Genomic DNA, 17,336 nt, shown 5'->3' on the forward strand with positions numbered 1-17,336 from the left:
CCACCGGCCAGTCATTTTTGAAGAAAGTCTGACAAAACTCCAATCACTCCGATTTATTTCAAAGGCACTTCTAAATTCATCTATTCATCAAGTGAAAGTTGCAATACTGGTAACTCCATTTCCATAACAGTCAATCAAATGTCATTACAATTAGGCTGTTATTTCACGGTAAATTCCATCCTTAAATCACAAGAATAGCTTTATTCCTTCATCGTATGACCAAAGCAGCCTTTGAGAATCACATTAGGGAAAGAGTGAATTAAAAAAAAAAAAAAACACAACTCTATAGCCTTTAGCTACGAAGCTGCCACTGTGAATCTCAAAACCAAGGTGTAACCATTAAGTCTCAGTTGTTCACAAACTTAAAGGCATAACTGCAAAATGAGTACCTGTAGTAACTCTCAAGACTGACTAATGAAAAAACACCAAACACATGGAAAATGTGGCACTCCTGCATAAATAAAGCTTGTGCTGGTTTTATACTCCCGACACAGGCCATTCGATAACAAAGAGTGAATTCACATCAATGCTGTTAGAACCTCCCCATCTCCACAAACACCCCACCCCCATCCCAATCTAATAATCCCCGACCTGGTATCATGTTTAACTTCTGTGCAGGAACAGCCCCCTCACACACACACCCCTCACTTCCCCACACATAATCAAAGGTCAAGAAAGTCAAGCCTTTATTAACTGAAGAAAAGAGAGATATACTTCGCTCCAACTATAATATGTTACACCCTACTGCTGGTAACAGGATTCAGTGCTGAGAAAGTGGCAGCACCGACATTCATAATGGTTTTTAACATTAGCAAATAAATTGAAGAGGGGGAAGAAAAAAAATCTTTATGTATAAACAGCACATTAATCTGAAAAGACCCAAACATCCTCCAATCTATTATGTATTTATCAAAGTATATTGATCATTTAGCATGGTATATTCAAGCAATTAAAATGAAACTTCTTCATACTGGTATTTTTATAAAATGTAAGTATACTACAAAAAAAAAAAAAATATTAAAAAATGATAAACTGTACCTGATAGCAAAAAAAAACAACAACAAAAAAACACACCAAGTAGGCTTCAAATACATTGAATTTTTAATTTCATAATATCGATTTTTTTGAGCTTGCTCAATAGTGAAGGTGCAGAATGTTCATGTATTATTATTGTTGTTGTGAACACAAGCTCCAGCTTTATCCTACAAGGCCCATCCGAAAGCCACAACTCTAGGAATTGTTATATTTTCTGCTTTGTCCCTTCAGCACACAGGTGCATGTCACTAACACGCACAACACTTTTGTAAGTACAGGTCACAAATTCATAGCTATTATAAACTTGTTCATTGTCTGCATATGCCATCAATGCACAGAACTCATTTACCTCAATGTAACTGATTGACATTATATCTTTGGCAGTCATAACCAAGTAATCTGCACAGCTCTAATGGTTTTACGTTGATGTGTACTGGAGACAAACACAAAGCTAGGAGGTTGTTGCTACTGTTTACTTCTGGATAGGCCTATAGATTTTCCTTTAGGTTAGCAAATGTTTTCTCTTTGAAGTGGCATCACTTTGATAGGGGCATTTTAATGCTGCATACACTTTATACTTCGCACAGGGTCAATGGTCACTTAAGACCACTGTACCATTATAATCCACTCAAAACTAGTCCTGTTTTTTTCATTCCAGGTTGACTTCAATGCATGTTGCAGAGTTTGGTGAACTCCCCAAACACTTCCCCAATTTCCTTTTATAAAATCTAACCACAAAATAATCTGAAAACCAAATACCAGGAGAACTTTTCAATTGTTTTGCCCTTTATGTTATCTTTCCCATTCTACTGCCACACAGCTCAGTATTGTGCAAAGCTCTTCATGAGGTCCCCCCTGTCTCTGAATCCACTAAATGCTATACAATCAGAAAAGTGGAGTTTACACAAACTGACCCACAATGAACATGAACCTTTGCAAATTACTGTAATACTTTACAGCATTCTGATTGGATCAAAGAGCAATAAATCACACTACCCAAAACTCTTTTATACTCATTGTAGACCTGATAAGGTCCTAATAAAAGGAGACCAAATCAAAAATATTGTAAATACCTAAAAACGGTTCACTCAAAGTTCTAATTTCATGTTCATTCCGATTTCCTACACATATATAAGAGATAGATATGACACATTTATATATAAATTATAATAAATATATTATTATAAATAAATAATATATACACATATATATCTCTATCTATATATCATATACACACACATATCTATATATCACACACACACACACACATACAGAGAGAGAGAGATGTATGCATGTGTGTGTGTATATATCTCATCTATATTTTTTTTTTGACATCTGTAGGTTTATAATGGTTCTCAATGGCCTCTCACTGGCTGCTATGAACAGAATGGCAAATATCTAAATTTGGCAGAATTCAGTAAACATCCAAAAGAGCAGAAGTAAAGGAGGATTCAGTTTTAAATGCTGCTGTTTATGTATGAGCTGTGTCTAGCATACTGACTCCTTCATCTTTCAGACCCTAGATATTTGTCAGTTTAGCAAAAGATGTTTAAATTGTTTTCTTAAAATGTAGTTTGCACTAAAAACACTACTTATGGTAGTTACCTGGACCGAAAAGCAGGTTGAGACTATAAGTGGATTGAAATGCCCGAGTCAAACATGTTTCTGACAGCTTTTAGTAACTTCAGTGAATTCTATGTAATCAACATGCTTAGATTCTAAAATTTTCCTTTTCAATATGTACTCAGTCTTTACATGTCTTTCATGCATCTATGTGGAGAACACTGTGGTTATGAGAAATACCAGGAAGTAGTTTATTTTTTTATCCTTTGAAATTTAATGCAATTTGGATATTGTGTAAAAACTTCAGTACTCTTTATATCGACAAAGTGTGTAGCTAGAGAAACTGCTGGATTGTGTGTGTCCTTGAATTAAAAAAATAATAATAATAAAAATACATAATCGGTACTGTAACAAAGTAAAGAATTTCTTACACTGAAGAAATGAAATGCCTTTATCCTGTCTGAATGCAGCTGACTTTAAACACTTAGTGAGCTCTCATAAGCAAGAGTTAAAATTTTGCTCAAGTGAAACTAATACATTGCTAGGTATACAAGATTATGTTCATGGTGAACTGGTTTAAATGTTAATGGTCACCGAGTTAATTATGTAAGGCAAGGTGACACAGTGATTAGAATTTCTGGATCACAGACTCAAATCCAGCCATGCTCCCACAGTGCTGGCATGTGCTATACACCAGGATATTCTCCAAAAGACATTGTTGTTTGGCTAACAGCAGAAAATAAACTGGCTTTCAAGCCCTGCTCAATCTGAATGCGGTTTCTGGTCTGGACCACAATGGCTAGATCAGGCTTGGTCTTTTGGAAAGTGTGATGCAAAAAATACCACACCTACCTGTGTTATATACCTAGACGAGAATATGGAAATCAAACTGTTCAGAAGTTAATGTGAAAGTATTTCATGCCAAACACTCCCCCAGCCCCCACCAGACCCCCCCCCAATTTAAACAGACCAAAAATATAACCAAAATCACCAGTGGATAATAGAAATTTCATCCAGCCTCCTCTATTTTTCTCATCACTTGACAGACCAGCCAAATGTCCTTAAAAGTATGTAAAATGAAAGCAAATGGTATTCAAATATATCTAAAATATCATTACAAAATGAACCCAAATGACACAGCAGATGTTTTATAGAACTGAAACTTTCTAAACCCTACCCATGCTAAAGCAGACACAGACAAAACTGAATTAAATAAAATACAGTACTCATAACAAAAAACACTACACATACATGACTAAGAAGAAAACAGGAACAAAAAAAAATCTCAAAATGGACAGTCCCTGCCAAATTTAAAAAGCTCCTGAAAACTTGCCAACATACCCCAAAGGGCACCTTCAATTCAACTGTTCAATCACTATGTAAAAAATGAGATTTAAACTACAGAGATTCCATTCTTCATGAGCAGGAAATATTCAGCCAAAGGCACCACTGGACAGAGTGCAGAAAGCTCATTTCGCACCGATTCACAAGAGCTCCTTGAAAAGTTGTTAATGCCAGTCTTTGAACACTTCTTATCTATATGAAAATGCTGCTTAGAAAAGCACAATATATTAGTTGCTTAAGAGAATTCAATTAAATGATTCAGCTAGCATTTTAAGTACTAAAAAAGTCCCATTTTAAGTCTAGTTGTACATACACCTTTACAGTTAAATGTTTTTCTTCAGTCTAAAGCAGCATTACCACCACTCCTCAAACAGCATAGACAACTATTTATCTTATTGCTGTGCATGCTACAATATCTGCTGCTCGTTTTTCCCTAAAATTTAATTAATAGCCTGCCTGTCAAATGCCAGCAAGATTACAGATGTAGGAGCCAAACGGAGCTAAAAAGAAACACAATTTATTCTCCTGCCTTATAATTTAAAACAGTAATGCTGAAGAAGTATTTAGCTCCCCCACCGTGACACATATCAACCACTGATCCGTATGCGCTAAAATAATGATTTAAAAAGGTAGCATGCTGTCTAAAGAAATAACTTGTTTATGATTTCTGGAAAGAAATACTAATTTCAGAAGTCTAAATGGTGTGTGTCTACTTGCAGAAGCACTTCCTACATTTCTGTATAGAAGCATACATAATTGTTAACCACTTATGCTGTTACTCTTTCCATCAGAGCCAGTATATACCTGTAATACTAGTTTCATATAATGAACATGACACGTGTCAGTCATCAGCAATGATCATCATAAGGATTTCTTTGTTTAGTACTTTATTTTAACAAAGTTATCCTTACATGAAGTAAAGACAGCACTACATTTTAAAATTACATTTGCTTTTCTAATAAGTTAATCTTTTATAAAGTAGGTATGTAGATCGAAACGCAGAAATCCCGATTCAGCCAAAAGTGTTCTAGTCTGTATTTTCTGACAATTTTAACATAGATTACAGTGTTCACTTCTGACAGATGTTTACCTACTGCATGCACAATTATTTGAGACACAAGACTGGTTTGCCAAAATGTAACAGTATGTGCAAAAGCCTGGGGATTTCCAAGGATCTTTAAATGGATCCAATAAATGGCAATTAGATTACAACAACATGCATTCTGAATAAAATCTTTTAAAGGGTCAAACTAATTGAAGTTAATAAAGGGCTACATCAACTTATATTTGCAAAAGAAAAAAAAAAACAAAAAGATATAGGCCAAATGCTGGGAAAAAAAAAAAATATTGGAAGGAAGTTTAGAGATACTACATTTTGGCGTGCAACCTTTAACAGGTGTGTCAAATATGGCCTAAATGTCAAGACTCTAATACTTTTATTTTTCGGCTTGAGAATAGCCTTTACTTTTTTTTTTAACCTTATAGAATACGATATTAGACCATGTCATAACCTTAACAATTCACATCCCAAAATAAGTCTTTATTGTTTCCTGGAAGTCCAAATTTCTTAAAACACCACTGCAACACAGATTTGGCCAGTTTGCAAATGAAAGTAATATCAAACTTTTGTTTTAAAAAGGATCCCTATTCACTGTATTTCCTCTATCCACTTTGCAAAAACTGTTAAGCTAAAATACAAGTAAGCAAACCACAATCTCATAAGTAATGGAAACTGCATACATACTAAAATACACTGCAGCAACTTTATAAATAAATCATGCTCAATCACTGTGTTGATCCAGATACTATTACTTTTGAATATTACATACTTTCAGCAGGCAGCACAATATTAAAGCGATTCTTTCTAATTTGTTATTTCTCCAGATATCACCATTATTACATTAAAGCACACAAGCACAAACATACTGTTCATACACGGCAAATCAAAAGTGTGTCAACACCTATTTATTACATGAAACAATGATATAAATAACTCCCCTAACACTGTCAAGTCAAAGGAACACCTCTAAAGTTACAGAAGATGTCTGCCTATCCAGTGCTCCCTTCTCTCAAGATTCCTGTACACATCCTTGTTGTACTTGTTCACTCCAATTCTGGACTCTATGCACCTACATTTAACACTCATACTGGTCACCAACTGCTCTTGGCTCTTCACTGGAAATTTTTTTCCTTGCAATCTGCTCTGGTCATACCCAAGACACCCGTGAGCACCACAAGCAGCTTTAAAAGTTAATTTTTACTCTGCAAAAATCAAAATCTGTGTAACTGCAGATTGTCATTCTAGCAAGAATGTAACTTAGTTGTAATGGAAGACAGAAAATTAAACACCCAAAACACACACACAAATCAGCAAAACATGTGGAAATTACCATTTTGTGATAAGCAGCCAATTATCGCCATTAATCAAGACAATAGTTCCTTTGTGTCATTCATTAGTTACTCTGTTATGTGCAGTCATCTCGACTTCTAAGAGAAGCTCAGCCAATCAATGCTTTGTGGGAGTTATTATGGAGACTCCTAATGTTCCCAAAAAGATCTAATTTCCAGTTGTTGGTGAATACGACTTCTGAGTAAAGGAAACATCAGAAAATAATGGAATCCTCTGATGCATTGTAGCAAAATTAAACAATTATCTAAAACTTGATTGAATCTCACAAGACTCTCTCTTTCATCCAGACAAACTTACCAAAACATGTGATGCATTTCGAAACAGTCAATGCTTTGCTTTTATAGAAAAGTTAACGTAATACTATAAAGCCTTTATGCATTTTCCAATACATTTCCACTTTGATACCCATCTAAAAACCCTGTCAAAGTAGTACTTTAATTTCCAACACAATAAGGCTTCAAACTAAAGTCATCTTATGCCATGTCATTTACAACAGATAATAATGACAGCACTGCTTCTAGGAGTTTCCGATTTTTATTTGAGCTTGAAATGCAGGGAAAGTGCAGAGCTGATTCCTGAACAGGTTGGGAAGTTTTGTATTTCAGCATTGTGCCAACTGCATTGCAACACCCTAAGAATTAAAAATGTAGTTCTTGTTTACAGAACATGCTGGATTCTTGCTTATTTAAGCATATGTATACACATTTAAAATTGTAGCATCAATTTCAGCATACTCCAGTGATACTACAAGAACACTTCACAAATAATTCAACACAAGCCACTGTGTGCTAAGCAACTTCAAACAAACTACTACCAGATGCATCAAAATGCATGTGTGTAAGAATGACACTGTACTAAATATGTGAAATTTCAATGCTGATAAAGATAGAGAGACAGAGAGACACGCGCGAGAGAGAGACACACACACACACACACACACACACACACACACACACACACCCCGAGAGAGACACGTACGCGAGAGAGACACACACACCGAGAGAGACACGTACGCGAGAGAGACACACACACACACACACACACACACACACACACACGCCGAGAGAGGGGGCAGTTAAAGAATGCACCAGGCTTGTTTTTAAAGAGACAGATCCGAGCATTGTTTTAACATTGTTGTATTTAATGACTTTTTTTCTATTGGATTTTAACCTTCACTTCACTTCTGTTTACAGTGATCGGTCTGTAGCGTGCATTTTTGCAGTGTTACTTTTCTTGGTGGTTTATTACGGATTTTTCAAATGTTCATTTTTTTCCCTGTGCTTTAAACTCATTAAAAAAAAGTGTTTAGGGAGCGGTTCGTAACACTATAGCACAAACTCTTGCAGTGTTAGTTTTCTCTTTTGTTCAAGGTTTTCTCAGTGTTATTCAATGTTTTTACATTTAGTTTACTATTACGCTGTGCATTCTATGGTGTAATTAACTATATTTGTGCTTAAAAACTTAAAAAAATATATATATTTACATACAGTTTGTACCGTCTGGAATGGATTCATTGTATTTACATACAATCCTACGGGGCAAATTACTTCAGTTCACGACCAAATCGGCTTACGACCAGAGTTTTGGAACAAATGGCCGTGAACCGAGGTTCCACTGTATATACTGTATATATAAAAATAATGATGACAATACAGTGGACCCTTGACTTACGAACTCAATTCATTCATGAGGGCTGGTTGTAACTCAAGTTGGTTGTAAGTCAAGACTATTTTTCCCCATAAGAAATAATGGAAATACCCATAATGCAATCCGAACCTCCCACAGCAACACTTACTTAACCTTTTCATAATAAAAAAGGGTTGTATAATGTGCATAATTTACCAAAACACCAATAATTTTTCTAATGTACTAACCAAAAAGTTATAAAAAGTGCAAAGCCTACCAGACATACTGTACTCACCATTTAATTTGACATCTTTGGGCTGCAGGAAGGGCGGAGGAGGAGAATGAAATGGAAGGTGGTTATTGTTTAGAAGGAGCCTCCTTATGCAAATTTTTCTTTGTAAAATTGTTGAGATGGTGGGTTTTGACATGCTGTACATACAAGCGAGATCGGTCACACGAAGAGCACTCTCATATTTCCACACAATTTCCTTCTTCGTTTCGATTGTGATCACTGTTTCTCAAGTTAATAATGACAGTAGTCGAAAACTCCAGTCCTCTCTCCAGCTCTGTCCACTTCCACCCGACTTCCGCTCTCGACTGAAGGGAGGTGGCCCCTTAAATAGGAACCCAGATGGGCTCCAGCTGCTCCCCGGCACTCCTCCGAAGATACGCCCCAGTGTGGTGGAAGTGCCGGCTGCGCACACAAAAGCCGTCCAGGTGTCCCCTGTCGTCTTCCCCCCCAGCACTTCCTGGTGGGGCGGAAGTGCTGGGCTCCACGGTTGTTCAGGCACCGGGGCGCCACCTGGCGGTGGCCACGGGTCCCTACAGGGCTGGGCTTCCAAGCCCTTTACCCATGGCCCCCAACATAACCAGGGCGTACGGCGTACGCCCAATCGCGGTCTATAGGAGGTACAAGTCCTCCTCCGGTCCTCCTGGGCGTCCCGGTCGGGGCGACAATATATAAATAAAAATCACTGCACTGACCGAAATTACGTCCATAAACACATGTATCTAGGCTCCGACTGACGCTTACGAACGCTCTCAGCTGTTTGTTTACAATCGCACAAGCGGATACACGTGACCACATTCGGGTTGTAACGCAAGATGTTGGTCGTAAATCAAAACAAAAATGTTGGTCGTAAATCAAGTTGTTCGCATGTCAGGCCGGTCGTATATCAAGGGTCGACTGTATTAATAACTTAGGGCTTCCTACATGCGTTACAAAATGCTACTCATTGCACGTATGGACTATGCAAGTATATTGTATTCTCACAACCTTATTCAAATTAAAGGAAGGAAAAATTTACACCTAGTTCATATATGTTACTACTGATTAAGATTTAAGTCTTGTTCCCACTGATCAACAATGCCTGCTGTACAGTGCAGGGATTCAAAACTGAGAAGCAGACTTCCCATATAAACACTAGGTAAACTTTTCTGCACATTGACAGCAACTTAAAAAAATAAATGTAACCACTGTAAAAATAATTTATGAGAATAGCAGATACAATGAGTGCCGCAATAACTTGTGTTAGAAAAGGCTCAAAAGGGTATTCCATCCCAAAACAGAAATATTTTGTATTTTCCTTAAATTGTTGAGTTAATTTACCGGTGATGTTGCAGGACCCCTACCAGCATAAAATGGACCCGAAATCGTGACTGCTTAGGCACCAAAGCTTAGTTTCACTATAAGGGTTGCACGATTAAAGGATTTTTTATTTGAATCCAAAAGTCATATTGGATTAAGAAATGTGTAAATATGATATCAGTTAGGGGAAGAAAGGAGTCCCAACATATCTAGCAAATAAATTGCCAGTGCTCTTTAGTTTAACTGCTGAAAACACCACACTCTTTACATTACTGCCATAATTATGCATTTGTTTTAACAACTTATATCATCTTTTCATTGCATATTTTATTGCCCAAATACTTTTAGGTTCCACTACAAAGACATGAATGAAAAGAGATGATTAAATCTTCCCACGTTGTATATTTGTTTTCCACAAACCATATTGTAAAACAGCACAACAAAATGTGGAACTAGGCTGCAAAAGTGATTCAATACAGTGTCACAATTACAACACAAATTCTAAACATTTTACTGTGTCATTAAACATCATTGGCTTTCCTGAATGTTTATATACAATAAAAAAAAAAGGTTATTTACATGAAAGGCATTCAGAACTAGGTAAAAAACTTTATATCCATCTATAATGGATTAACTGTTACATACTGTTTTAGACATCTGAATACAGCACTGAGAGTTAAATATGGCTGACTTAATTTATAACAATCAGGATACAACACAGAATGGCTCCTATTAGTCACTTTCAAGTACTGAAAAAGTGTAGCTAACACATGGAATAAAAGTTAAAAACAATCTTAACAAAACTTGCTTTCTGGACTACTGAAATTCTCAATTCAGCTGGTCAGGACACTCATCAGTTCACTCCATACTTTGAAAACATAAGAATGGGGTTTGGTGCCATGTGGAGGACGAGACACAGCAGGAACTAAGAGTTAATAAATGTCATTAACTACATTTTGAATACAAATTCATGGGTGACACAGTCTTGAAATAGCTAAAACTGTTGGGTACGGTTCTCAGCCTTGTCACTGTATGGTGTCAATGCGCAAACTTAAACAGATATGGCAAGAGCTTTAATACTCCACGCATAACTCCTCAATATTTAGTTAATTTAAAGCTTATAACTGCCCCAACGTTAGTGTGTGTCTGTGTATATACGTGTATGACTAGACCCTACCTCAGGCTGAAATCCTATCCAGGATGGAATACTGTCCTGTGTCCAGTTCTGCTGGTATATGGTTTTAGATTAACTACAAACTCTAAACTGCTCTAGTACGATTGATTGGTGCATAGTCGCACCACTCTAGGTTTTTTTGTTTCTGGTGTGCATTTATTCTGGGGATGCCAGGATAGATTTCTTGCTACAGTTTAATATAAAAGGTTCCGAAAATGAACTGGGATTTCTCAGTAAAAAAGTTTCCATTCAACTTGTAGAGTTGTCTTTGACTCCTAGTTTACCACCAACATTCTGCAAATATAATACATCCAAAATGTTCTTATTCACAAATTATACATAAAGTCACATAAAGACATAACCCATTTGAAATTAAAACAGCACTAGGCTATTGATGATGTCCTCCCAAATTACAACCAGATTGTTAATGTAAACCATTTATAATATACAATATAAATCTCATTTTTTGGTTCTGCCTACATTTATAAAAGATCTTTTTTCAGAATAGTGCCTGTACTTACAAGAGCTATTCTGACAGCAAGCACTATATGAACACTTTGGAAACTGAATTGAAATTTAAATTTATAAAGCCTGAGACTCCTTACTTCGACAATAGTACAACAGTATAGTTTGATGAAAAAAATTCTCTTTAAAAATGTCTAAACTTCAGAAAATGCTCTGAAACTATGTCAGAGGTTGTCATTTTAGCATCTGCTGGACAGCAAAAAACTTCTGCTGCTTTTTGTTTTGCTGTTAGACTGTCTAGGATTTCAAGATATTGTGCATTATCTTCACAAAGCAATAAGAAGGATATTATTGTTATTAAGTGCCCCTCCCTTGTGCCTTCTGGGCAGCCTTTTTTAAACAGCAACAAATTAAAAATGAGTACCTGCAATCTTTACGGACTCCATTTTTATTTTCACTGCTGTTCTTTATTAACTAAAATGACCTAACTTCCTAAGTAATGTTTAATTTCTTTGTAAACTTCACACAATTTTATCGCACCATAACTAATCTTGGGGATTTCCTATGTCAACAATACCAATAGATGCAATATATCTAAGTGTGCAGAAAATTAGATCAATTACATTGATAGAGACTGAATTACATCCTAGAGATGCACTTCTCATGTACTGTATCATTTTTACTTATTCATGCCTTATAGACCTACCAGAGATGTCACAGGGGACAAACTAAAAAGTTTGTTTGTATGAAAACTAAAGCAGTTAAGAACAATTAAAATACCTGCATTACTCACTTAATGAGTGGCACCACAATTAGTGTTGCTCCCTCACAGCTCTGGGAGATTAGGTCCAAACAGTGAGTCAATTACTGTAAGTATGGAGTTTGCACATTCTTCCAAGGTGTTTGCTTTCTTTCGATACTCTGAAAGACATGCATGTTGAAATGATTGGCATGATCTAATTGGCCTGGAATGAGATAGTGTGTATGTGCAAGCCAAGGAGTATGAGACCAAGAATAAAAAAACACCTCACTTTCTTGGGTCCAACAGACAACATCCCTAAACATTATTCCACTGCAGGTAAAACGTTTACTACACAATGTCTCTACTCCCAAGTCAGGTTAGTTTCCTCCATATGTGTCCTAAAATGTTCCTTTTTACAACTACAAAGAGTTTGTTTTTCATAGGAACACTATAATGCACAGCCACAGGTGCAAAAAACAATGCAGAGAAACACCTCCTTGGAGGTCATTAGCACCTGTGCGTGTTCATCACATTATCAAAACACAAAAACAAAATTCCAAATTCAGCAGAATGACCCCATTCTACTTTATTAAACACTTAACTTTAACAATGTCTTAAGAAAGGGAAATACAAGAATAGTCTAAACACTAAAGATACATAATTAAATTAAATCTCTTTATCCATCACTGAGAATTTACCACTGAAAGGAAAATTAGCCAGAATTAAAGCCATGACCGTTTGGAGTACTTTAAGTGAATTAAACAAAGAGTAAAACTTCATTATTTGATGATCAAAAGACAGTAAGTTGTCTTTCCACACTTTCTAACCCCACATTTTCCCTGGTCAACATCAATTAGGAGCCAGATTATTAAATTAAATTCTATTAAAACTTTTTTTGCAACTACAATGCACATGGATTTAATCATTGCAATTTAACATACTAGAAGCAGTAATGATATTATACCCTAGTGACAGTGGAGCTGAGAACTATAAATCTAAATGCCACAAATTTCACCCTCCAACACTTGTTTAGAATACACAGACTGGCATCCAAAAACGCATATCTGAATCACTGCTGGGGTTCCCTTTTGTGCAGATTCTGCATAATCTCCCTGTTTTCATGCAAGTTTTGCACCACATTCCAAAAACATGAAGCTGGCAACAGTAAATTGGTGTGAATGACTGTGGGTATGTGCTTACAGGGACTATACAATGCATTCGTGTCCCACCCAGCATTGATTCTTGGCTTGCCCCCACTTCTAATAGTACAAGCTGTATTGCCCTGTTATTCTGTTCTGGGAAAAAAAAATGAAAAGGATGGTTTGATTGTATAAGTATAGCAAAAGAGAAAGGCGTTTCTTGAGAAAGACATTACACAAAACAGCCCTTTTGTCAGCAATAGCATAATGGTACTTTGTTTAGTAATAATACATTTCAAAGAACACTTGCAATGCCTATATCACAAATACATCTGTTACCCAACCCGATCAAAAAGATAGGACGGTAAAAATAAATCTGTCATAAAATAATTTGCAACAACTTCAAAGTATAACAAAATCGGTCCTTGTAAAATTCAAGAAAACATTAGAGATGAGAGGGGGGAAAAAGCGGCTTGTTCCACTGCCATCGGCTTTAGCATGGTGACGGCTGGCAAGGACTAACTTGTTGAAACATAATGACCCAATCAGCGGTCAGCACTGTCCACCGGCTATGAAAAGTAAGGTGATAAGCAAGATTTTATTTGATAACCTCACCATGAAGCCGTATTCAGTTAAGTTTAGCTTGATGAAGTGTTATTGGATTCTTCTGAAAAATTAAGAGAATTGCCTGAACCTTCGCCTGAGAGCACAACATCTCACGCATGAAGGAAATACTCCTGAAAGGTTCAACGAGACCTCTCCAAGTTCGATGTTCACAAGGGTCATCGTCCTCAGATTCGAGTGCTAACGAATATATGCAGCCGGCAACGGGACGATGTTGGGCAAAAGAAAGGAGCCCTGGCGACCCCCCGCGGAACTCCCAAGTTCGCCCGTGTTCATGCTCAGTACACGCAAGTTCACTCGTCGTACTAAAATAAAGACAAAATTTTCCGCAGTTTCCTCATTTAAAAGGTAGGAAGACACAAGCAAACAACACGTTTGTACCTAAAACTATTCACTGAATAAAAGTACTGCAGGAAGCGGAAGCGGTTATAATGCGCTAGTAAAAGTTTCTTTTTCTCTCTGTCTGCTCCCCGAAGTTCCCTCCGCGAGGTCCATCAAAAAATAAAACGATCGTGATAATCGAGGTGAAAATATTCTTACCTGACGAGCGCCGATCTCGAGAATCCATGCAGTCGCGGCTACCCTCGTATCCTACTGTTTGTGCATGGGCCAACTTGTGGGATGGAACGGAGTGACGTGGAGTGATTCCCCTAGAAGACGAGGAAGCCGCGGGATACAGGCGAAGCGGCCTTAAAGAGGACGAGCGCGCATCCGAGGCCAGGAGAGGTCACCTCGCGAGAGCGCGCAATCATCATGCACCCATTACGCGATAAAGGGGGTGCGTGTGGAGAATGATCTCAACTTTACCATCTTCATCATGTCCTGGATTTACAGTTTTATTGGTCCTAAAAGTAAATGTTCATAAGATGAACAAATCTTGGTATCATCCTAGTGCTAACTTTTCCATGAATAAATTACATTCGCGACATGAGTATAGGGAGCTTGCATTTGAAATAGAAAACGTACTCACACTTCAGTTGCAGTGTGTGCTGATCTGCGTTTGTGTACTTTATACAGCTAGTACGGCACTGACAAAAATAAAGCCACCCTAAACAAACCCCTTAACGCAATGTCCCACCCAAGAAGCAATCTCGCTGGTCATTTCACTCACATGAAATCATTCCTACATGACCGTTCCTCAGCTTTTTATGCTAATCTCACCCTGTGTCCTGTTTACTCCTAGATATGGACCTGACTGAACATACTCTACATATAAAAAAATAAATAGCCATAACCATAAAACTGTAATACTGTATTGGGTTGATAAAATGAATTAATTGCTGGACAATAGTGATACATGTGTAAAGACAAAGGAAACCAAAAAAAGCATCAAGGTACCAGGGGTAACCTTGTGTATTATCCTCCAATAGGCTAAAAAAAGAAAGTGAAATGAAAGATGCTGGTAGGTGAATTACATTAATTTGCTATTGCTGTTTGTTTTTAATAGTGTGAAAGGCAGATGGGGTTGGGCAAGAAGGGGATTAAAGTTCTTCTGCTGGGTTATTATATTCTTGTCTGTGCCCCCAGTCTGATTTGTACCCTAAATGCACATCATTTTTACACATATGTTTTTTCTAAGACCCTGCCTGATCTGTGACTCTTATTTTATGGCAGGACTCTCCTACTTGATTTACATCACATATGCACTCCCTACCTAATTTGCACCAGTTTTTACCATTAAATTAAATTTTATGATACTGCCCAATGTGGACTTGTGGGGTGCAGATGAGGTACTTACTAGAGTTAAAAAAGGAAGACAGGTAAGGAGCTGTGATGACTGCAAACCCTTTCCCCTGTGCACGCCTAAAATTCATCCTCATAGCAGACAGACCTTGCCCATATATTTGACTATATAAATATATATATATATATATATATATATATATATATATATATATATATATATATATATATATATATATATAACAAAATAACATTTATTTTTCACCAACATCAAGGTATGATCGATTTCTTGAAATTAAAAAATAATTGAGTGGCATAGAGAGCAGTCCTTCTAAGGAATGTGTAACTAGTTAGACCTCATTAACCCAAATGCTATTTCCTGATTAGCGCAAGTTCACGACTCCTTTTTACTTGTAAGAAACAGAAAAATCAGTAATAAGCAATGTTCCTTGTTAAAGCTAAGTTGCCTACATTATACTTTATCAAATAGAAATAAAATATGGTATATGACAATTATTGATAATAACTCTAAAATAATGTATCAAAAATATTTGTATGCACCGCTGTCATATTGGTTTATGTGACGTTGTGATGTGGAAAGTAGCTGTAATGTTTTCGTACAAGCCACACATTTTTACTTTGCTTATAACACCAGGTTGTTAATCAGCTTATTACACTTATGAGCTACTATCCAATTTCAAGTAGTAGAGATTTACTGTTTTTCACAGCACATAGCATTTTATCTTTATCAGCTCTACCACATTACAACCAAGAAAACATCATAAAACTGCAGCCGTCTGACAGCTGTGAGAAAAGAGAGGTCCAATTTCAGGTTTGGGCTTCACACTTGGCAGTACCATTCAAAATCAGTTGGGCTGGGTTTCAGGCCAGGTCTGATTTTCATGTCAATGGCAACTGCTCAGTAAAGTTTTTCCAAGTTCAGTTCCATTAAGTCCATTAAACTCAGAAACGTATATTGACAGGAATGGCTCTCTGATTTTCTTCTTTTTATTGAGTTAAATATCAGAATTATCAAAAATCAAGTCATTATAATCTATGAAACGAAATTGAAGATTTTCCTTTAAAATCCAAAAGCCAACAATACCTAGAAGGCAAAAGGGTATTATTTTTCTTCTGTTTTTGTTACTAAAAGATCTCAATACATGAAAAATATATACAACCATTTACATTGTATGTTAAGGTTCCAAATAGTTAAAAAAAATGTTTACTTGTTGAAAGTCCAATGTGCAAAAATGAATCATGAACTATGGTACTGGTTGCCATATTCACACCATATTCTCTCTCTGGTGGTTTCCTAAATGTTTAACCCACAATAGGTGTTTCTTGCAGAGAGAAAAAATCTTTGATCTGATGTGCTGTGATGTGAACTCTTGCTTTTAAAATGGTAAGAAACTGCATTTGGTATTTAATGTAACTAGATGGGTATTCTTTTGGAGAAGGAGAAAAATATATGATATAAGAACCTTACCTTGTAGACAAACAAGCCATAGAATTAAATAAGGTCCAAGACTGGCAAGGATTGGTTTCTAATTAAGCAATTGGGTTGGAATGAAAACCTGTAGCCACTGCAGCTCTACGGGACCGACATTGCCCACCCCTGATCTAGCATAATCAGCAATCATTTTTTGTCAAGGTTCTGAATTTTAAAATGCCCCTGAAGTTACATCTAAATTTAACATTAAATTAAAAAGTACAGAAATAAATTGGGCACTATTTGTGACCAGGATTAAAATGTAACAATTCATTTCCAGTAAAGTGCCCCTTCTCCCCTATTGAGCCACTGTCCACCAAAAGGCCCGTGCCCATCACTGTTCTAAATCAAGCCAATAAAAAGTGAAAAAAAGAGTATTAGAAGAGTGTTGGCAGTTTCCTTCTTTTGTAATTGAATGATAAAAAAACAAATCCAATTATGATAACCTGCT

At 36.6% G+C, this 17,336-nt stretch overlaps 1 protein-coding gene across 3 annotated transcripts in view; it reads right to left on the minus strand.

The window, feature by feature from the left end:
- Window positions 1-14,396, minus strand: part of LOC120533719 (solute carrier family 45 member 3) — a 75,744-nt gene extending 61,348 nt beyond the window's left edge. For 2 of the 3 annotated variants that reach the window (XM_039760630.1, XM_039760633.1), the window contains exon 1: window positions 14,251-14,396. The gene's annotated coding sequence lies outside the window, so the exon portion shown is untranslated. Of the gene's footprint in view, window positions 1-11,998; window positions 12,127-14,250 lie in introns of all 3 variants that reach the window. The other variant, XM_039760631.1, reaches the window with a different exon arrangement.
- Window positions 14,397-17,336: the final 2,940 nt, after the last annotated feature.

Source organism: Polypterus senegalus, chromosome 8, assembly GCF_016835505.1.
Source record: "Polypterus senegalus isolate Bchr_013 chromosome 8, ASM1683550v1, whole genome shotgun sequence".
Lineage (NCBI taxonomy): Eukaryota > Metazoa > Chordata > Cladistia > Polypteriformes > Polypteridae > Polypterus > Polypterus senegalus.